This window comes from Columba livia, chromosome 7 (genome assembly GCF_036013475.1).
Source record: "Columba livia isolate bColLiv1 breed racing homer chromosome 7, bColLiv1.pat.W.v2, whole genome shotgun sequence".
Taxonomy (NCBI): Eukaryota; Metazoa; Chordata; class Aves; order Columbiformes; family Columbidae; genus Columba; species Columba livia.
Genome location: NC_088608.1, coordinates 19,602,761 through 19,626,434, shown reverse-complemented (window position 1 = coordinate 19,626,434; position 23,674 = coordinate 19,602,761). Strand labels below are relative to the sequence as shown.

At 39.9% G+C, this 23,674-nt stretch overlaps 1 protein-coding gene across 3 annotated transcripts in view; it reads right to left on the bottom strand.

Moving 5' to 3' along the window:
• The window catches only part of LOC102092265 (sodium channel protein type 2 subunit alpha), a 75,771-nt gene extending 60,243 nt beyond the window's left edge, over positions 1 to 15,528 (bottom strand). For all 3 annotated transcript variants that reach the window (XM_065068714.1, XM_065068717.1, XM_065068716.1), the window contains exon 1: positions 15,290 to 15,528. The gene's annotated coding sequence lies outside the window, so the exon portion shown is untranslated. The remainder of the gene's footprint in view (positions 1 to 15,289) is intronic.
• Between the last annotated feature and the right edge of the window lie 8,146 nt (positions 15,529 to 23,674).

The following is a 23,674-nucleotide window of genomic DNA, read 5'->3' as shown; positions in this document are numbered from 1 at the left end:
TTGTGCTGCTCCATCTGTTATGTTTTTCCGGAGGCCTCGAGGGAGCAAGAGCTTATTGTTTATATACCAGAGAAGCAGAAAAGTAGGTTTGATTTCAGTCACTGTTGGCTGAGAAAGTTCTTGAAGAGTCAGTGGGGTGGACAGAAAAAAGTGACATCAAAGACAGCAAAGTCCCAAGGACTTCTTTACAGAGAAAGAAATGAGGGCATCTAAGGAAGCAACAGTGTGGAACAGGAGAGATCTGCCCCCACTTTTTCTTTACTCACCCCTCTCTCCTTCCAGTGTTTTCCTTTTCCCCTAGCCTAACAAACAGAAATTAAAACAATCAAGTTCAGAAAAGCTATTTCACAGCCCATTCTCTTACTTGCATCTTACATCACTGCTATTCCTATACATGGGTAAGATAAATGCTGGGAGAAACTGTGTCCTGTCTCAAAGGGCTATTGCCCATGTGGATGTGCCAGCACCCCGCAGCACTGCATGGAAGATTGTATAAAGTGCCTGCACTGTCTGAAGATGGGAGTTTACAGCTGGTGAAGTATCTCCGCTAAGATTGCTACTCCACTGCTGAAATTAGAGGATGGCATATAAAAATCAGTTTTTCTAAGCTTGTAGTTAGTGTTTTTCATACTATCCTGCACTGTATGTTCAGCAGTCAGAGCTCTGACACAGGTCTCTTCATACAGTATCTACATGCCGAATTGTGAGATCTGAACAGCAACTGTTTCTGTTCAACATTTTTTTCCAAATGGCTCTTAGAAGAGCTATATAAAATACAGCTTCCTACATGTTGTCCAACATTTTAAATGGATGTATAACTAGCAAGCCACCTTTGACAACGTGGTTTCTGAAAACCTTAAACCGGTATGAGATGGTGTCATGAGAAGGGACAGCCCCATTCTCCACCTGCTCATTACCATTACTCATTACCTGCTCATTACCATGGCTTGAGCACCTCTGCACCTCTGCTTTGTAGCCAGATCAGCTCACTGGTCCAGCTGAAAACTACAAGTAAGTGGCTGGGTTTCAGACAGATCAAAGAGCTGATCCATCATGCTACAGAAAAGAAGTTAAGAGGCTTAATATGTCCCATCACTTTTAGAGTGCAAAGGACTAGCTGACTATCTACAATGTCTTCCAAATTTCAGTGCTTCTCCTAACTGCAAAGCTCAATAGGGCTTAAGGCACCACAGTATGAATAAATGGATCTTGAATGCTCGAATGTTGGAGCTGAACAGGGCTCTAACAAGTGTACAGCCAACAAAGATTAGCACAGATCCTGTATGTGGTGTAGACCTCAGTACAGGTAGGACAAAAAAAATAAAGAAGTGTTATTAAAATGCCCTAATACTAGCAAGTCTAGGGATCAAATCAGGCTACATTCAGTTACAGCAGCCCCAGGACCGCTCTTCCAAGATCAGGAGATGACCAGGATCACCCTTTGTGTTTCAACATGAACATCACGACATCAGGACAGCATTTTATGCACCATGCATGGCAAAGATCACCTGATGTAAAAATAGGTAAACAAAGACCTCTATAGGGGAAGTTTAGGGGTTACCTCAAATGTTTTCTCGCCCTCTTTAAAGCTTATTTCAGGGCACTGACCATAGGACTATGACAAGACATATTCCAAGGAAATATGAAAAAAATTGGCAAAAATCAGTTGACCATTACCTTTACTTACTGTTAGCCAATAACAGGCGATGATTTGCGTTTGGTTATAGTTACATACTCCTATTTTCCTATACATTTTCCTATTTATCAGAAATGGTCACTGAACAATTGCCAATTTTCAATCAAATGCCAATAAATGAACAAAAAAGCCATTTGTTTTTCCCTATAAGAGGCCCTTAAGTCCTTCTTTCTAGCATTAGACAATTTTTTTTTCCACTCAATGAAAATACCATTCTTAACTTTTTTCTTGTATACAGTGAAATAAGCTTTCTACCAGATTCAGATGAGCTCCTCTGGTGCTCCATGACCAGAGGAACAAACAAAGGTAAATTCATACCTGAGAAATATTCAAAGCAGATCGAGTTTCCCTTTACAAAAAGAGAAATAAACTGTCTCCAAAGCAACCAGCAATGTGGGAGACAAAGTAATGTGAGAAGAGCATTCACCAAATCTCTAATAGATCTGGTTAAGTGATAAAGGCCTTTCAGACATTTAGCTGAGGTGTGCTTTTCATCAAATCCATCTTTGCCCTGCTATCCATTATGAGAAATATATCCCCACAAGTACATTCTTCTGTAAGTGTCAGGCCAGAGTTATATCCATTTTTAGTGTGTTTGTGTGGGGACAGTGACTATACAATTCAAAGATGCAATGATAACAGAAGTGCCATATGTATGGGATGAGCTAGATATTTCCAGATGCCTGAATAGGAGAATGCGCTGACTACTTATGCTGTTAATAAAACATGCTGTGATTTCTTTCCTCAGAAACCAGAACCCTGAGTTTAACATTCCCAGTATGGGCATTATGTAAAGATGCTCAGAATGAAATCTCCATTAATTTTAACTGCAGCATGGCTACAGAAAATTGAATAATGTATCATTTATATCCTTTTGGATAAAAGACACCAGGTAGATAGGAATTTTGATATCCCCTTAAGAACTGCCCAGCAATTCTGGATGAACAACATAAATCATGATTCTGAAACTACTGACAAGCAATCATGAAAAAATACTGTGTACTTCCACTTCTATAGCCTCTTTCTGATTTCTGTTGCAAATACAACCTGCGAACGAAAGCGTGTTTTTTTCAGTTATCGCTTACATAAGCCCAGGTCAGGCTCCCGACAGCAAAGATGAGCCACACTCCCCCTCTAGTCAAAAACAAAGGGCAAAGGAGTCCTCCACCTCAGGAAACTGCTGCAACCAGCTTCCACTTCAACTACAAACCACTTCCACCTGCTCCTTTTAACCTGGCAGAGCCCCGGAGCCGGCACCGCGGGCACCGCGGGCACCGTGGGCACCGCGGGCGGGGCGCGGGCACACCCGGGTGCCGCCTCCGCACACCCCAGGTGCGGCAGCCGAACCTCCGCCCCGGGCCTCTGCCACAGCGGACTACAACCAGGGGAGACGGGCAGCCCGCTGTCACTCGAAACGACAAAAGAGAGCGAAAAGGCAGCCGGGGAAGCGGCCGGGGAGCTCTTGTGTTCCGCAGGGACGCGGCTCTGCAATGGCGGCTGGGTCCGCCAGCACGGAGCGGCGCCGGGAGCGGGGGGGGAGAGGTTGCCTAGCAACCGGCCCGGGGCTGCGGCACCCGCGCTGCGGCCCGGCACGCTGCGCGGCAAGGGAAGCGCAGCCGCCGCCCGCGGGCTGCGGAGACTCCCCGTGGAAACCTGCTGCAAGCAGGTCATTTTCTCCAGAATGGAGAGCTTCTCCTGCCGGCTGCAGCAGGACCTCATCCAACGGGAGAAGCCGAAGGAGCAGCAAAGGGGAGGAATGTAGCGTAGGGCAGATAAGGGCAGGGTTACAGCAGCAGAGCAGAAGGGGTTTGCTGTGGCCCAGTCACCAGCCAGGAACAGCTGAGGCCCTGGGCCAGCCTGGCGAGCCGGGTCCGCTCTGACTTGGGGCTTAGCTGGGATGGTGCAACATGCAGGAACCGAGGGGTCGTCGTCCCTCCTTGTGTTAACTTTGTGTACCCATAGCCACGCTGCTCACTGTCTGCAGTCAGCCCATTCCCCTCTTCCTGTGGGGGTGGCGTTTGCTTTTTTGTAATAGGAAAGGGTAACTGTAAAACCAAAGAAACAGACATGGGGATGGGGGTGCTGGAACACTTTTTACATCATCTCTGCTTTTAAAAGTTATTCTTATTTCAAGCTGTTGGTATGTATTTAAGAGAAAATAACGTCCACCACCACATGCCAAATAACCCTGAGTTTAGGTCTGGTTTATGCGAGAGCGCGTTTGTAAATTTGCAAGGGAAAAAATAAAGATAATCTAAATCTAAATAGAGTATTCTCTATCTAGGCCTGCAATTGCAGAGATAGTTTATTAGTACCAAACACAACTGCCTCTTGAGGAACTTATTTCTAAAACGGAAACACAATAGACACAAAAAGCGTGAGGACCACACCCCATGGGGGAAGCAAACATCTCCATGGATAACATATGACAGTTTTCTGCCGGGAACTGTGCTGCCGCTGCTGGGCTCCCTGCAGCTGCACAGCACCAGCTGCAGAGGGGATTCTGCAGGAGTTACTGCAGCTGAAAGAAGCATTGACTCCCTGGATAGCTATCGGCCTCTAGGGCAGGATGCCGCAGACTGTGTTTCCTCAACAGCACTACTCATGTCCCTACCTGCGTGTCCTACTGTGTAGCTGCACCTGGGAACACAGCAAGCAGACAGGAGCAGCAAAAAGCACAACTAACGTGCACAACTCCCTTCCCCATGCATGGCCGCCACCAGATTCCCTTTGCCAATGAAATGGAAGAGCTGGCTTTGTATCAGGGAAGTGCCGCTTCAGAGAAGCCAGAAGCGAAGTGGTTTTAGGGATTTTGGAAATTAGGTCATCGACAAGATCCCGTATTTACTTTCGAATATTCTTTTAGTCTTATGATGGTTTATGGGTTAGCAGTTGTTACTATATCCTTAGGGATAAAGTGCAGATGGGTCGAAGCCATGTTCAAGTTATGGGTTGTCATGTTTCATAATTACAGATGGGGCAGGTGATGCTGTTTATTACTGAGATGCCTGACCTGTCCTTGTTTTTTTTTCCCGTCCTTCCTTTCCCTTGCTTGATTATGCCAAACTTCAAGCACTGAGGCTAAAATTTTCCAGTTTTGCCTCAGGTTGATTTTTAGAGGGAAGCTTCAACTCAAATGATAGAACTATTTCCAAGAAAAAGCTATAGATATATATTTCTCATTACAATTTTATAGCTGCCAGTTTCCAAAGCATGAATATGAAGTCTTGCAGAACTTTTTGCAGAACAGCATTCTGGATTTTGGACTTTTCTGTTGCAGTGATGTCTAAAATACTTGCCCAGACCTGAAACATGTTCAAAAATTAGTTTGCATGTATTTGGAAGAACACCACAGAGGTTTAAAGGTGTGAATTCCAGAGATAATGCCTTTTCTGTTAACGTTTGAGTTTCCAGCTGAGGAGATTTTCCTGCAGCTGAAGTCGGAGTCTCTGTGGACTGTGCTGACCTAAGAGTGGGAATGCATTTGTCTTTGTGTTCTTAATGATCCTGTACATTGGTTATTAAAAAAAACGCAGAAGGAAATACAGAAGTAAAATAGGGGAGGTAGGAAAAAAGGGAGTCATATCTGCAATTGAAGACTGGCAGCAGAAAAAACTCCAGGGAAATGATATGTGGAAGAACTGTCTGCCTGGATAAAGAGATTGTCTAAAAATTTGCTATAGTTGTCCTGGAGGCTGGTTGCAGAGACACAAAAACCTCAGAGACTTGTAGGTTATGATGACCAAGAAAATCACCTAGGTTGATCAGTTTGACCTCACAGGAGACCAGGCTGGGAAAAAGTGAAGGAAGCGGGAAGGGGAGCAAGGAGGAGCCTGTATAATGAGACAAGCTGAGATAGGACAAAACAAGAAAGCTTGGACTGAATGGACAAGAGAGAGAATAAAAACCGAGATGACTGCAATTTTTTAGAAGAATGGACAATAAGATCTGACAATGAGTTTATAGAGAACTCTAAAGATGACAAGTTCAGAGGTTTGTGAAGTATGCGTAAGCATGCATTCAATAATTCCTAATCATTCACATGGGTATCAATATGGTCTCCCCAAAATTTTTTGCAAACACTGCAATAAAAAACATGTATTGCTGCAGGAAGAAGGACTCAAATGACAGCATATGCTACAGTTAAGATCTGCCTTACTTCTGGTGCATTTGTCAGTAGATACTATAGTGTGACATTCACTGTCTTGTGTAGTACACAATACACACAAGCTCTTAAAAGCAATGAGATTTATTTTGGAGACTTCCTTAGTTCATTGGTGCTGCATGTGGACTGGGAGATGTAACTAGTGGAAGGGGAAGAAGGATGATAACTCTGTGGGCAAAGAGTACTGTCCTTTGTGTACAGTCTGTACACTGCCTTGGAGAACTGGCTGTCACCCCTGCCTGTGACACGAGTAGGATTCACCTTCCCTGATGTCAGATGTCTGCATCTGTTGGCATCTGCATCTAAGCCAGTCTGAACTCCTATTGACTGGAGAAAAATGGGTCTTTTTAAAAAGTAATTCTTCTGACCTATTTTAGATATCTACCTTAAGATGAGGCAAGTTGTGCCCCAGAAGTGCCTGTTTTTCTCTACTGACTATAAAGGGAGAGAGATTAGATGAATCCTGCTCAGTACTCCCATATGGTGGCAGGCAATTCACTCATCACAGGTGGCTACGAATCATATCCCTGATTTCCAGAATATAAAGACAGCCTTAATTCCGTGTCCCATTATTGATTGCTCAACATTTACTAACATACTTTTGATTTTTAAAATGTGAAATATTTAGTGGAACCTTGTTCTTCCATGCTTCTTTATCAAATATCAGCTGCTTATTTTGCACCTATTAGCATTATTACCACTTAGCAATTTGAGAAATAGAACCATGTGTGGTTTTGGAAACAGAGTAACGTATGAAAGCATACATGGTTTGTCTACTGATACACATTAACAGAGGCAGGGTGACAACTAAGTATTCATGTTGTAGTACTTACAATATATAAAAATTACAGTAATTGTAATAGTTATGATTTATTACTGCTCTGCTAACTGTCCAAAACTTCACAGTACAAGCATCCCTACAGTTGATTAAGTACGTCTTTTAAATGAAGACGTCAACAACGTGAGGCACATAAGGCTGGATGTATATTCAAAATATGGCAACCAAAAAGGAAAAATTAAACCAAACAGCATGAAGTTAGATCCCACAATGAATAATATGGTTGGTGACTTGTGCAGAACACAGCTGAGCGGTTATGTAGCATTTCCCAGACCATCATACAGAAACCATTTGAAGACACGAGGCACAGCTTCATCACCCACCCACCTCCCATGCAAAGGAAGACAGCAAACATCACCACTACTCCCTGGTGACCTGACCAACATGTTTGTTCCTCTGGATAATGAAAAGCTCAGTCAGATATATAACATTAGGAAGCATTAAACAACTCTGTATTAAATTTGGAAGATTTTTTTTTATCTGAAAGGAAACTGAGTAGTTAATTGAGCCACAATTAAATAGAAATGCCATTTAAAAAAAACCCTGAAACAGCTTGCCAGGCCCAGTTTCTGCTTGCCTTTTATAGTGTCTTGATAACCTAACTGTCATATCAAGACATTAATTGATAATATTCTGAACACTATAAAAACAGCTTTATGGATCAAGTTATTGTGAGGGACAAAGTGCATATGGCAGACATATGCAGTTAAGCAAGAGCAGAAAGGTAATATCACTATTCCATCAAGAAACTTGAAAGGCCTGAGGGAGCAGCAGAGATTCATAAGTGTAGGATCAGAGAAGGTCATTAAGAGTGTTTATTCTGACATTCTGCACAGTATGGCTTATAACAGTCTCCTGATTTAACATGAGCCTTGGCTGGAACATACCTTTTTAGAGAGCCAAATTCATGAGAATCCTTTAGTAAGCTACCTGATGGCAAAGTGTTGTTGCAATAACATGAGTGCCTTATTTTATACTCAGACATCAGTTTCTTGGGTAGAAGGTAAAGAAAATTTCTGTGCCACTTTTCTTTCTAAGTATGGGAATGTGCCAAAAATGGAAAGCTGAACAGTTAACACCGTATATCTGCCCAAAACTAATCTCTTTTTGCTTTGATTTCCCTCTGAGAGGGAAAAAATAATGAAGCAAACCACAGATAACTGACAGCTGTAAATTTCAGTCACTGTCTTTGAAAAAGCAGATTCAGTTTCAAGGTAATTTTTAAAAAAGTAGGCAAGACTTGCTCATTATACTATCATTTTCTAACTATGAGGAAAAGAAGGGTTGCTCAGGATAATCTACAAAAGTTTAGGCTAAAATGCAACTGCAGGCCACTATAGCTGGGCGATTTGGAACTGAGATTTGTTCAGTGGAGTTTGACAATTTGCTCCAGTTCAGGATCATTTCCTAACTGTACATTTTCTTTGAGTATATTCCATTTGCATTTGTTGGTATATGCAAATAAAGCAAGGGAGCAGATGTTGAAAACCTCCTCAGGAGAGTTCTTCCTTTCCCACTATGTTTGAGCCAGCAAAACAGGTTCTGATTAGAGGGAATACGAGAGCTCCCCAAAGAGCTGGCACAAGCGTTCCTTGCTTGCCATCTCACCTGCGACCTGGAGCTGTGCCACTGCGGGGAGATCTTCCCTCTGCAGCCCTGCCCGCCCCGCTGCTCAACTCCCTAAGGAACACAGATACACATTTCAGTGGTGGCTTTACAATGGATTTTTCTTTTTTCTCACATGAACTGAACCCTCCTAAAATTTCCCTTATTTCCCCCTACATTTGATTGCTTTCTAGCCATCAATCTCTCTTCTCTAGATTTCCAGGGGATATTTCCTTTCTTTATCACAGTTTCAGGGCTGTCTGCCCATCTCCACAATATTTATACCAGCTCACTCAATTTCTGCATCATATCCATCATCTTTCTCACTAAGGACAGATTATTTTGAGAACGTGTGAATCCTTAAACTAATTTGGAAGTGAGGTCAATACTGAGAAAAGCAATATAATCCCTTTTGCAGCAATGGGGAATGCTTCTGGGTTCCCAGCCTCTGCCGCTCCACAGAGCAACGTATCAGCATGAGTAATAGCACCCAAGTGTCCTATATAATATTAAAGGTCATCATCTTCATACCCTGAGGCTTACATTCAAATCTAATACTTTATTTTTTTCTGAAGGGTACTGGTGGAGTGGAGTAGCAGATTTGTCTCTGTGCGAAGGCTAACCTGCCTGCAGCTTGGCTTAGAGGGCTGAAGCTTTGCTTCAGATCAAAGATCATGTAATTCATAAAAACTACAGCTGGCAAAAGGACAAAGATCTTTTTGCAGTCACAAATGTTGAAAAAGGCTGTGGAGTGCTTTTGGTGTTAACTGAAAATATTTTAAAAAAATAAATCATTTGAAACAATAACTCTTGAAAATGTTCTGTGACTATTGCATATGTTTAGCCAACAAAACTCCAAAAGCAAACTGTTTGCAAGATGTGAAATGTTATTCAATTGAAAAGTGACTCTCATAAAAGTGGCCCAGTAACACTTGGATTCTACTCCTTCCTAGTCAAATTCATTTCCATAATAACTTTAAGATTCGCATCTACCGACAGGAAAATTGGGCGCTTCCCATTTTGTCATTTTCCAGAAGCCAAATTAAAATGAAACATTAGCTTATCCTGCACCCCAGTATTTTCAAAGCATATTCTCATTGCTTCACTATGAGAATTTTTCAGCAGTATTACGGTGGTACTTAGGAGGCTGTCTACTGTCAGCACTTTTCTGGTGCTTCCCATTCTACAAAATGGAAGCCTGGGCCTGCACTGCAAAATCTCACCTGTGCAAATGCATTTGCAATCAGGATGCTTGTGCAGCCGTCACCAAGTCTCAATCTGGAAACAATCGTTTGTGTTAACCTGAAATCTGACATGGAGCAAATACAGATGGAAGATTTTTTTCCATTCTGCCTGGTATCAGTACTTATGTTTTGTTTCCATGGTTTCATCATTGACTCTCAGTAAAGAGAAAACATATGGAGCTCACACACGCTACAAATACACCTGTTACACTCTTGTGATATCGCCTTGTGTGCTGCAGTCCCAGTTAGAAAAAACTTCACCAGAGACTTCCAGTTGGGAAAACTGATCTAACAAAGCTTGTCTCATGGCCGAAGATGTAGGATTTTCCAATGGCTTGCATTTGGTTAAAATATTTGCTAATAAACAAAATACAGTAAGTATACTTAGGGATAGGCTGTCAAATTTCATATACTGGGCAGAGTTCTTGTATCATGGTAGTTGTGGTTGCACAAAAATTTGCCATATACTTCCTTATGAGCACAGGGTACATTTAGATACTTGGATGCTACTTCAGCCTTCTTTTTGTCAGCACCTGTTTATAGCACTCGTTTTTAAATGGCAAATTCAGACCACGGTGTCTAGGGAAAGGATACTTCTTTCTGACCTTGCTCTATCTTTATGCAGTTTATGATGTATTAAACACCGGCTTCTCGAGATCACAGACTCTCAAATTTTTTCTGCGTGCATCTGACTCCATTTTGTATACATATGTGGAATCTGGCTCCTAATATATCTGTGATCCTGCCGAGACAAATGGGTGAGTCCAGAACATGGTGTATTGCTTTAGAGAACTTGAGTCAGACTCCTAATTTCAGAGTGAGTCATTTACATTTATCATCAAACAAAACTACACTGGGGTCAAAGTCTGCTGAGGAGTTTGTAGTTACACTGAGGAAGATGAGAAATGGTGAGGATGGTATAGAAAAAAATTAATGTACAAATAACACCCATTCAAACAGGAAGACTGTTTCTGCCCCGCTCTACAAGCCTGCTGGTAATAATTTAACTAAAGCAAAATTCGCTCTGCTGTCAGTGGAATGACAGCAGTAGATGTGGAAATAATGTAGCTTTAATTTAGTTAGCTCGGTACTAGGGACCAGCAAGCTATTGAGCAATAGGCTAGCAGGCCAAACAAGGAGCCAAAATAACCATGTGTGTTTGTACAGTTCCACAGTGCACATACGCTGCCTTCAAAACCAGCCTACTAAGCTGAGAAATTTGTACTGCAGGGTTGAAAGGTACCCAATTATTTTTGGTTGGAGTGGGTCATTTGACATCTTTTAAACATAGTCAAAAGCTGTACATTACAACTCCGTTTAAGACCAGCAGCACCATATGGCATAAAAATCAGGCATCCCCTGTCATTTGACAGGCCCATGTTAGACCACGAGGGGATCACTTGCGCTATGTTCAAAACCTGGACATCCATCATCCTCAGATGCACGTCTAATAATGTTACATGTCATCAGTTTGTCCAAGTAAGGGAACTATACACTGCATGGAGCAACCATTGACTTATGGAACATGAACCTCTTTGTTGATGGGAAAGGTCTGCATTTCTACCACGTACCTGTGAGGATCTCTGGAAAGAAGATTAGTCAGAACTGGCTAGCATGAGCAGGTCAAAAGAAGATTTATCTGGCCAAAATCAGATACTGCCCACGCTTAAAGGAAACCAAGCTAAGAATCAAGAAGCAACTGCAATCACGATTACACAAAGCCTAAGAATACTTCATAGAGAAACAATCACTGAACCTCACATAGACCTAAAAAATAATTTATTGCTGATTGTTTAATATTTTTTCCACCTTTTTTCTATATAGTGTGAACAGAACTGCAGTTTCGTTTGCTTAGCAGTTTCCATCATGAGAATCTCTTTCCAATGCCTTCAGCTTTGCCAAACCTTAGCTGTTGAGACTGAATTTAGGTGTTCTGTTGGCCTCATCCTGATTTCTTTCTTTAATGACACTATAAATGGTGCAATTATTCTTTCAATAAAGTTAGAAAGAAAAGCTTAACTTGACAATGCAGATCCATGTGTCTTCATGATACTTCTTATTTCTTTCAACTTGAATGCTTATAAAAGAAAAAACTTCACCATTTAAAAGAAAAAGTACATTTGTAGTCTGCTTATTGGGAAAAGTTTGAGAGTATTGTTTCACTGAAGCATTAAAATATATTTCCTGCCTTTTTTCCTTTTTTTTTTTTCTTTTTTTTAATTTGAGAACTTTTGCTACGATCTCTTTACTCTGTAGTTCGTCAGGCAGGCTGCTTAGGCAATCTAAGAGTTTGCATTTTGTTGCTCCTGTTTAAATTTATTGAAATCTGGCCATTCAGCACTTCTCTAAAATAATTTCTAAATATGCTCAGAGAAAGCTTCTTAGCTGCTTCCAGTGAATGCTTACAGAGCTGCCACGTGTTGACTGTGCTTCTGCCTAGCGTTAGCAGCCCTGTCAGCGCCATTGATAACGATAGCTGCTGAGGCATCAAATGCTGAAACGAGGAGCAGAAGCAAAGCCCTTCTGCAGGTCCCAAACCAGTAAGAGGCAGCAAGAGGAAGCAGCCTAACAGGTACAAAAAGGAACTATAGTAGGTTCGGGAGCACAAATGAGAGGTAAAGTTGCAAGCTGGGAAATAATAGGAAATTGAACTGAGTAACATGAATACAGTTATTCAATGTTCCTTAAAAGTCCTCTTTCAGTATTTTGGTTCCAAACCTTCTTTGCTGTATATCTTCCCAAACATACAGTAGTTACAGAATTATTAATTTAATCCTTAGCTTTTAAAATTATTCTTATCCTTATGGTATTTAGTGTTTCACAACATCATACACCTCCCCCATTAACACCTCTCTGAAATCAGGTACATCATTTGTCTTTCAAAGACAATAACAGCAGAACAGGAGAGTCCAGTCACCATTGGCAGAAATGTCTTTTAACCCAGCACCTCTCAGACTGGTAGGTGTTGGCAAGAGAGGAGGGACAAGAAATGAATTCTTTTGAGTGGCTTCAGGAAGCTTCTAGAAAGGAGGAGGCCTCCAGGTTCCCTGATGCCTGCTCAGCAAGCTGGGGCCAAGGGGAAAGAGAGGAACAGGGGGCTCTGATGGACGAGAGGCTGCCCCCACCCTGGAGCAATACAGGACCAGAGTCTGCCACTGCAAAGGATCCATGTTGTCCTCTGGAGGAGCTGGTGTGAGTGTGTGCTTGCCCTTGAAACAATAGAAGCAACACAGTAAAAAGCTTGTTTGCAATTTTCGTGTTCCAGCCAAGAACTGCATGTGTAAGGAGGGATTGCAGTTGCATTTGCTGGTGCCCGGTGTATGTCAAGCAGGTAAACTATATTAGATTTCCATGTCCTCTCTGTGTCACCTCAAGGGGAGAGTTTAGGGCAGGGGTGTCAAACTCATTTTCACCAGGGGCCACATTGGCCTTGCGGTTGCCTTCAAAGGCCAAATGTAATTTTAGGGCTGTATAAATGTAGGAGTAGTTACATTTTCACCTTTGAAGGGTGAGAATGATTTGGACACCACTGGTTTCGAGGCTGCTCGGGGGTAGCACGAGGCTGCAGGTGGTAACCCAGCAAATCCATTCATTGAGGTCTGCAATGAAGAAATCAGAAGCTCTGGCAGTGTCACTACTGCTGGCCTCTTGCTCTGGTTGCAGAGCGGGGCTGCTGGTCTCTGCTGCTCATGTGTGTACCGAGTACACTTCAGTTACAGTAATTCAGATGAACAAAAAATAACAAGAAGGATTAAATATCCCCTAAAATTAAGTTTCACAAAAGGTGAAGGACCAGCTTTATCTCAGGGTCAACTTTCTCTTGAACTCCTCCAGAAACATCTGACTTTAGCTATTGCTACTGAAAGGTAACTGGATTTGTGCTTTGATAGGACATGGCCAGTCATGTGTTTGCATTTCCCAAAGACTAACATTCACAGTTAATGTACTAAAAATCTTCAATATTTTCCTTCAAGGCTTGTAACAACTCAGTGGATTTTTATTTTTTTTTTTTTTAATTTTTACAATGTAAGAGTAAATCTATATCTTGTCTTGAATGCATATGCTAGTCTGGCCTACTAACTGCATTTTATGAACACAGCAAAATCTCTATGATTATAAAAAAGTTATTCTCTCCCTGAACATGGGTGCAGTTTAAACACCAAGAAAACAGAGCCAGGTACTTATCCACTTGCCTAATATTAAGAAGGTGAGTCATCTCACTGCCATGTCTGTTTGTTGCTGATTTGGGGCCTATAGACATAGGAGAGCATCCTTTATTTAAGGCGTTTGTCACTGGGGGAAACTGCAGATCATTTGGACACAATTATTCACCTTTTCTCCAGATCTAGTCAAGAATGGATGATCCTTTACCATCTACTGAAGGTATCTTCAGAGACCACAATGGCTGAGCCATACTCATATATACATATTGTAAACATTGATCAGAAAAATACAACGGAGCAGGCAACATGCATAGATGGCAAGAATAAGTGTAAACCTTCTTAACATTTCCCATATACCTAAGGAATCATTTAAAGCCAAGGCAGCATCTAGCATTCAAATCGCAACAGCCCGTTTTCTGTTGCTTCCCTAATCACTGCTAAAAAAAAGTTTACCTTTACACAAGTCTGTGAAAATTTTGATTCAGTGCTTTCCTAATCACCAACTTATAATAGACAGCAAAATGTATTTAAATTATTCACACATTCTTTTTTCTGGCATACTGGTTAGCAAGTCCTTTCTCTGATCTGTGACTGTGTAAGTCAATACATACCTATGTTGTTTTTCCTTGACTAAATAAATTATAGCTGTAATTAAGAGAAGATAAGAAAAACCCAAAAGATTTGAAAGAAGAGTCAGGGGGTGCTGCATGAGCTTCCCACCTCCTGAGTCATTCTGCTGTCTCTCCAGTGTGTACCATGCATCTAAAAAAATAATGAAAATGATATTTTTCTTTCTCATGCAATATGGAATGAAATTTTTACAATAAAAAAACCCCATTCTTATATATATATATATATACACACACATATATATATAAATATATATAAAATGATTCACAAAACACATGTATTTCATATGATATTTGCAGCAATGCAAAACCATGTTTGGTCACAGACAAATCCTCCATTCTGTCTTGTACCAGGGAGAGGCTGTTTTGGGAGATGAGGGAGGGGAGAATGCTGTAAATCTCCTATACCTCATTTAAAAAAAAAAAAAAGGAAGATTAATTTAGGAAGCAAAGAAAGCCTCTGACTGAAGGTGGTATAAAGAAGCAGCAAGAAGCAACAGCACATTTCCACATTAAAACTAGGCAATCCCAAAGATAAATTCATACGCTTTAAAATACACTCCAATTTGTATTCTGGATACTGCACCGATATAACCTCTAGTAGAGAAAGAAAACACTTGTGGATGACCACTTCAAAACAACAGCAACAAATCACCACAATTAGGATGAAAAAACAGAAAGTCAAGAGTAATTCTAATGATAAACATACAATCTTAAAAACCCATAGGACAAGAGAACTCAAAAGAACAACATTTTTTATTATTGCGCTAAGACCTAATTAAACACTGTGAAAAATCCATGCAGTGGCAAAGATGGCTATTACTTCCTTTCCTCTTGCTCTATTAATATTAATTGAAAATTAGGTGTGGCACCACAAGAGAAGAATCCTGGTACAAAATAACTGGAATTTGTTACTTAAGCATTTTGATTAAATATCATGTTGCCTTACCTGATTAAAAGAGAATTATAAATCATGGCATAAGAAATATCCATACACTTGTAGATGATGAGGCTTCTTCTACTGCAGGTTCAGGTTCCTGAGCAAAGCAGCTTGTAAACTCTTAATTTCACTGAAATGAAAAAGGAAAGATATGAGGAAAGAACCTCCCCATCAAAGCAACAAAGGAACCTCTGCAGTATTCTGTAGTCTCTTCGCCTGCTTCCTGTTCTGAGATTCACTCTTTGAATCCCAGCATCGATCAGAAAATTGGTTGTGGGGAAAAAAGAGCGGGGGGGGCGAAGGGGGGGGGCGGTGGTTGGAGATGCGGGGGAGGGAACGAGGAGCCGCCTGGTCCGTGCGAGCTCCACCTCCTGGCCAGGAGAGGAGCGCGGGGATTCTCAACTCCCTGGCAAAACAACTGTGCTTCAGTTTTAAATCCCGTATCAGCCCTTGCTTATACAGCTTTAAAATAAAGTAAGTATGTTAGGACTAATGAATGCTTAAATATTTTTACAAATTGGTTTGAGATTTAGTCTGCACAACTTTTTTTTTTTTTTTTTATGAAGTATTTGTATGCATCTCCATATAAATAACTGAAGAAAACTCAAGGTTCTGCCAGATACCTTTATTTTACCATGTACTAATGCACATTATATTTAAAAATAAAGAAGTCATTCTTCATCCAGAACCCACCACTACAAAATAGTAGAAAATAAGAGTGCCTGCATTTTCCCCCTTTGATTGATTCTGCAAAATATAAATCACACTTATATCTTTATTAAAAGCCAGAGGGGGAAAAAAAGTTAGATAAAACAAAAGGAACAGATGCGTGGATTTACACTATTGCTCAGGAAAGAGTTTTTATGGTGATCTGTTTTACTTATTTTCATACAAGGTTCTCATCTGTATTTTATAGCATCTTGAAACTGCTTTTTGGTACTCTGAATACTGTTAGTTATAAAAGACTAATATAGAAGTTGACTGCCTCACCCCAGTGCTCCCTAGCCATGATCCCCATGATAGCAATGTCGGATTTACTTTTACTAAAGGATGCCCTATACTGGAATGCTGTATAGCTGAGTGTGTCTACTTTTGTCTCTCTATTTCTTTAAAAGTTTTCTTTCACTTAGCCCTGCTCTGTCCCATCAAACAGTTGACAGCCACCTGCATGCAGGGCTGGCTCAACAACCCTCAGCTGTGGAGGAAAATGTCATTGCACTGAAACAGGAGTGATAGGGGAGGAAAAAGTGGAAGAGTTAACTAGGAATGGATCTACATTAAACCCATGGATCTTTTAATTAGGGTCCATGATCTAACTCATCACAAAAATCACTAATGTCAACACAGGGAAGCTGCTGTAGAGCAGCTTAAACCATTCATCACAGTTATCACAAACCCTTGCACTGTCAGTTCTTCAGGAAAAATACAGATTTCTATGCTTGTTCAATCCCTACAATGGGATCTGGGACCATGAAAGAACTCCAAAGTACTAAAATAGTTCAAGTAATGACAATAATAGGTCAAAATACCTATTGTGTGAGCACGGGATGAGCGTCTTAGACATCCTGTTGTCACAAAACAGTACACTCTAATTTGACCGTGTTTTAAGGAAATTTTGCTCTAAAAGATCATTCTATATTTAAAAAAAAAAAAAAGAGTACAGGCAATTTTGACTGACGCGTCCAGCGGAGTTGGGGGGGGGGTGGGGTGGGGTGCGGCGCTGTCCGTGGTGCTGCAGCGGCCTCGGCGTTCCGCGGAGCGCGCCCCTCGGGAGCGCCAGAGCCCCCAGGGCACGGGGCGTTACACACTTCTGAGTACCCTCCCACAGCTTGGGATCGATGTGCAAATGCACCAGGAACGAATATAGGCCTCCTATAGGCCTAAACCGGTGAAGCTGGTATTCTAAGGTCTACTTTAATTAAGTCACTTATTGAATGTACTTTCCACAAAACAGTAATTTCATTGGAATATGCAACATTCACATTTTGAGTATTAATTCCACCTACTTTCTAAACCAAATAAAAACTTCTATGCTATCTAAAAAAAACCTGAAGATAATTTGAATTAATAAAATATGAAATATTAAAAGTGGGGTTAGTGTTACAAGATATTTGGAGATTGAATTTTTATTGCTTATAGTAACACAAGTATGTATTTCTTAAGTGTAGAGTAACGAGTTACTTAAAGGCGTACTAGGAAGAAACATGCATTTCAGGTCCATTAGAAACACTATTCTCTCTCTCCCAAACTCAGAGGAACTTTTATTCTTTTTAATATTCTGTAATCCTAATCCTTCTACAGTCTAACACTCTCTCAATTCTATAATCTGCATGCATATGACAATTACATCTTAATGGCAAAGCTCATTGGCAAAGCTAGCTTTGCTTTTCTGTGATCTCTGTGAAAAGTACAATGAAAATGAGATATGATAGTATCTCACATATACCACAGTAAAATGCCACAAGAAGTCAAACACAATAAATTAACTGCTGAAATTCACAGGACTTTTCTAAATTTACATTTTCTTATAAAACCTGCAATTGTCAGTGACACAAACTTGCTCAGTTACAAGTATGTGAGAAAAAAAAAGAAGAGGTTTCTATGAAAAATTCAGAAGAGCGCTCTGAGAATCAACAAATTCCAGTAAATCTTTCAGAGCCGATTCTAAATCTAGTAAAACTCTCTAACAACACCTACAAACATGGTTTATTCATGGTTTTATTCATCATATTCACAGGAATTATATAGGAATGAAAACAAATATCCATTCAACAAATCTCATTTTCTGTGTTTTTTTTTTTTTTTTTTTTTTAATTTAAGTGTCTTAAAACTAGGATAGCTAGAAGAATCTTTTTGCTTATTCAACCATGCTGAAAGTGCTCATTTCTACCAGAAATTTCTCTTTGCCTCTCAGTGCATGGCTAACAGTCATCTGCATAAAAAATAACCATTCTATTAAATCATGCAAAAACATTTCCCCAGAAGAGATGGAGCAAAAGGTCAAACTTCAGCTTCCACAGCGCACAGGATGCTAAGCCCAAGGAGCAATGCCAGTAGCCATTCTGGCCAACAGACACTTATCTACGCCTGTCCTTTAAATGCCTTAAAGAAATAGCTATTTCACATATTTAGAACCCTTACTTTTCCTTTTTGTCTTTTTGATCCGTAAATCTCTTAACTTTCAAACTCTAGACCTGAATCTGTAAATGGCTAAGGCAAAAGACAGGTCTGCAGAGCGAATAGTTTCATGGTTCCTTGATGTGTCATCTTATTAAAAGACATAAATTAATCTCTGTTGAAAGTTTTCAGCCTTTGTTATTTAGTTCTGATGAAATCATAAAGCCTATCATTCTTGCCTGTAAAGTCTGAGAGTCACCTTTACAAATTACTCAATGAAGTGAAACTGAACTTTAAGGTGATTCTAAATATGAAGCATATTTTTTCCCTGTTTCAGAGTTACTTTAACAGAAATTATTCCAGTGACTACTAAACATCAGCAATCTTTTAATTTTGTTACATTACTTTTATATCTGAAATCTTGGCATCTGAGATGTAGTAGTGCAGGCTGCCAGTTTTTTACCTCCGCCTAAGAAGAGAGACAGCTTTAGAATTTAAAAGATTTCTGAGAATTTTTCCATGGAATGAAAAGTATTTGGTCTTGATAATTACTTTTGAAGAAGGGAATATTTTAAATCACATTCATAATGTTTTCAAAATGTAAAGCTAGTCATTTTTTGGCTGTTTGGGGCTAACACTGAAGTAACTTTTAATGACCAACAGTGAAGACAGATTTGAAGAGGAATGTGTACAACAGTTCTTGAAAGTACCTTTCACTTCAGTCTTTGCTCTCTGGGACATTAGGATGCCTATAGTCAGAACCATTAAGGCATTAACTTGTGCTTACTTCACAATTCTGTGCACTAAGCAGTTTACATGTTCTGTATCCTTATCATTTTTGGCCAAAAAAAGTTATTTTTCTTTAACATATTAGAATCAAATGTTTAAAATGTTGTATCATCTCTCTCATTGTAGTATATTTTCATGGTTTAATTATAAAGGTACTATTTTTAGTGTGGATAACTGCTAGGCATACTGTGAGATGGAGAAAAACTTTCTAATGCAAAATCAACTTGGCAAGCATATATTATTATATTAAACTGAGCAATTCTTCTAGGCATTCCAGCTTTTAAAGACTAGCAAATAAATAAATCATAACTTGAGGTTTGCTTAACAAAACTTCCCCTCTCTCCAAGTGATGATTACCTTTCGTCTGACCAATTAAACCACATGACTCAGTAGCAATAAATGGAATGAAAACATATGAATGCAATCTCTCTGTTTATAGGTGTCCTGGGAGAACATTATTAGATTTTGTTACTAGCTCAGAGAGCACTAGTGCACTTGTTGCTGAGGTATCATTTAATTCATTTGTCCATCTCTTAAAATCTGTCTATCTGAAATTGCATTTGGTCACTCTGAAACTGCTTGCTTGCATTTCACCTTTGTTTATTGATCTTGTCATATATATATAGTAGACTCTTTGGAACATGGTCTGTGTCCTGTGAATATATAGTGCTTTCTAGGCCTGGCTGGCCTCTTTGGACATTACAAGGAATTTTGAAATTCTTCTTCAGTCTTGTTCTCTACAGCATGGTTGGCTAATAAAATTAATTTATCCTATATCCCCTTCTGAAGTCAGAAATTATTATCTTGATTCCATAGGTGAGGAACTGAGATACAAACATACATTCTGTTCTGCAAGTTACAGAAGAAGCTTGCAAGCCTCAGATACTGAATCTTTATTATCTGAGTCAGTGCTCACTCCCTGTTTTAACTATTATTACTCACATAAATATATAGTGTTTTTCAGAATTCTCTTAAGCTGTTGGCCTGTATATCTGTAAGTTCTTAAGGTGTATTTTTGTCATGCAGAAAAGAGTATTACCTTATTGTCAAGGGTTAAGATTGCAGGGTGACAATAAAACCCTGGCAGATGTATTGTTAACCCCCTCTTCTCCCCCCACTTCCCCCTTTTTTGCCCCTCCCTCTCCCCACTTCCCACTCAGGACAGGTGATCGGGAGGGAAAGAAGGACAGAGAGAAGAGAGTTGGAAAAATTAACAATGTTTTACTAATGCTACTAATAAGAATAGAGAAAATAATACAAAATATACAAAACCAATCTTGAAAGTCTCAGCAACTGCAGAGCTGGCACCCAAAGTCCTGGATTAGACTCTGCAGCCAACCGGAGCTGGATTTAGTCTCTCACTAGGCCTTAGTTCGCAGGGACAACTAGCAAGGTCCTCTCCTAATGTCGGCCATAAGCAGAAGGGAAAAAGCAAAGGCAAAAAGGGACGAGATCCTCGTGATTTCCCACTTTTATATGAAGTATTCACGTGAATGGAATGTTATACACAGTTGGTCAGTTTCTTGGTCACCGGTTTCTCGTTGCCCCTCTCGCGAGATGTCCATCCATGCTTATCAATAAGTTTGCATTCCATTGCTAGGTTTACCAAAACATGTGTCTGGTTCTCCAGGAAAATGCAGTTAATATGAAGGCTTTAGCTGACAGGCAAAATTCACTGAAAGAGAAACTTGTTTTTAACAAAACCAGGACACTTATGAATTAGTTGCCCTCTATGACTCTCCTGTGTTGTGCTGAAACAGACATACCAAGGAAGACTAACAAGATTAGAAGGAATATTTCTTCTAGCACTCAGAAATTCCTAAATTACTTCTGTAGTGGCAGCAGATGCAGTGCCTGCCACATGCTGGAGGGCAGAAACATCTAGCACATGTCTAGTGCCCTGGTGAGACCACATCTGGAATATTGTGTCCAGTTCTGGGCCCCTCAGTTCAAGAAGGACAGGGAACTGCTGGAGAGGGTCCAGCGTAGGGCAACGAAGATGATTAAGGGAGTGGAGCATCTCCCTTATGAAGAAAGGCTGAGGGAGCTGGGTCTCTTTAGTTTGGAGGAGACTAAGGGGGGACCTCATTAATGTTTATAAATATATAAAGGGTGAGTGCCATGAGGATGAAGCCAGGCTCTTCTCGGTGGCAAACAATGATAGGACAAGGGGTAATGGGATCAAGCTGGAACACAAGAGGTTCCGCTTAAATTTGAGAAGAAACTTCTTCTCAGTGAGGGTGACAGAGCACTGGAACAGGCTGCCCAGGGAGGTTGTGGAGTCTCCTTCTCTGGAGACATTCAAAACCCGCCTGGACATGTTCCTGTGCGACATCACCTAGGCATTCCTGCTCCAGCAGGGGGATTGGACTAGATGATCTTTTGAGGTCCCTTCCAATCCCAAACATACTGTGATACTGTGATACTGTGATAGTGGGAAATTACCACTGTTCCAGTCAACCTATGGCACTTTTCAGCAGCTCTTTCACTAAGTAATGAACAATGTGCAGTGAAGGCAGCTGTGAAGCTCCTGCAACCAGGTAGTGTGCCCCATGGACTCACCTCTAGCTTGAGGATCGCTGGCAGAAGAAAAGAAATGGTTTATTGACCAGTTATTTTATTATTCCTTGCTGCTAATTATATTGAGCTTTGAAACTGAAATCACTGATAGACCACTAGACTAAACAGATAGCTGTCTCACATGATAAACTTACTTATTCAAAATGTAGATAAACAAGATCTCTCTCTATATATAGACACAAAATGTCTGTGTGTATATATGTACACTATTTATATAATATCAATATTTTAAGACGACTTTAATCTGTGATTGTTGTGTACATTTTTTTTCAGCTAGCAATAATTTTATAACTGTGATTGTAGTTTACCTGAATGATGGGAAAGTTGTAGCTAGAGGTCAATATTTTGGAAGCACTTAGGCACATATGGAAGGTGGTTGGGGTGGTTTATCCTTGAGACTTGTTTTTAATTAATTTTTTGTGTTAATTTGGTGGTGTGTTGGGTTTTTTATGTGTGTGTGTGTGTGTGTGTGTGTGTGTGTGTGTTTTGTGGCTTTTTTTTGATTCAGCACTCTAGAGACAAGAAGGAGAAAAGAAGAAATAAACCAAAGGTGGAGAAATAAAGTTTATACACTTACATCAGCCAGTCTTGAACATGAATTAAAGTCAAATTCATCACACTTAGTGAAATACTGCACTTCAGGTCACTTTCAAAGGCTAATGTAGGTAAGTAGTTGAAGGAATAGATATGACAGCATGTCTTACATTTTGGTGCCTTTAAGTACATGTTAATGTTCCAAATAGTCCCTGAGAATTAACAAAGAGAGTTATTGGCTAAAACTAATGGTATTAATCAAACAAAATAATTGATGCTAAAACAAGCTGATGTCTGCATTGCTGAGAAGTTACATGCAAACTATGTACAGGGCTTGCCCTTCTACGAAACCTCATACAGGAAATGTATTCATTCATGTTTAACACTCGAGAATTATTTTTCTCTTTTCAACTAAGATACTTCAACATTTCTGTTTCAGCTGTTTAGTTAAAAGTGACTAAATAGCTTTGCATTTATTCGCTCGTTACTGAGAGCACAAATGCACCTGGGGCAAGATTCTTGGACAAAAAGACTATTTAGAAATGTCAGGGCTTTTCAAGTTATATTTTTAAATGTAATTTCTGAAATAAACTTTCAGTGATGATTCACGATAAGTTGTACTAATAATTTAAATTGAAAGAGCTGCCAGGCTGGTATTGTTATAAATTACTTTTGTCAAAGCAGTCTATTTGCTGTTGTCTTTTGAATGACCACTTCTGATTTCCAGATCTGTCATTTTCAGATCTGGCGGTCAGCTGTTCAGTGAAATTTAGTGGGGCAGAGGCAAGGAGGGAGAGAGATTTTGTATACGTAGTATGTATACATTTGATGTACACAGTATGTATTGCCTGTATATCATACATTTTATATAGATCTGTGGTGAAAGATCATTTTTAAAAACAAAATTTTCATGTTTAAAAATTCAGGCATGTGTGGGGGTTGTTCCATATGGATGGCTTGGTGATTTTATAGTAGAAATGTATATTTATGCAAATTGCATAGTTATTTGTTTCTGCCATGTTCTTCTACTGATAGATTAAAAAACTCCTAAGGAGTCCTTAAGAACATGATTCAAACTCTGTTTCAGTAAATCAAAGACTCTAATTGGTTCCAATGAATTTGAACCAGTATACAGGCAACCCTGTACATTGATTAATAAGAATAAGGGCCATATACAAGCCATATTCATAAACAAATATTAACCCCGATTTTGTGTGGCACGATCATTTCTACAAACCAAACTTTATGGATTTTTTTTCTTTTAGTGTGAAGGTTGGTGACTGAACTGTTTAAATCAGTGACACAACATTTCTCTAGTACCAGACCTACACTTATGAGAAGGCTGTCTTGGTGCAGACAAATACATTATGTACA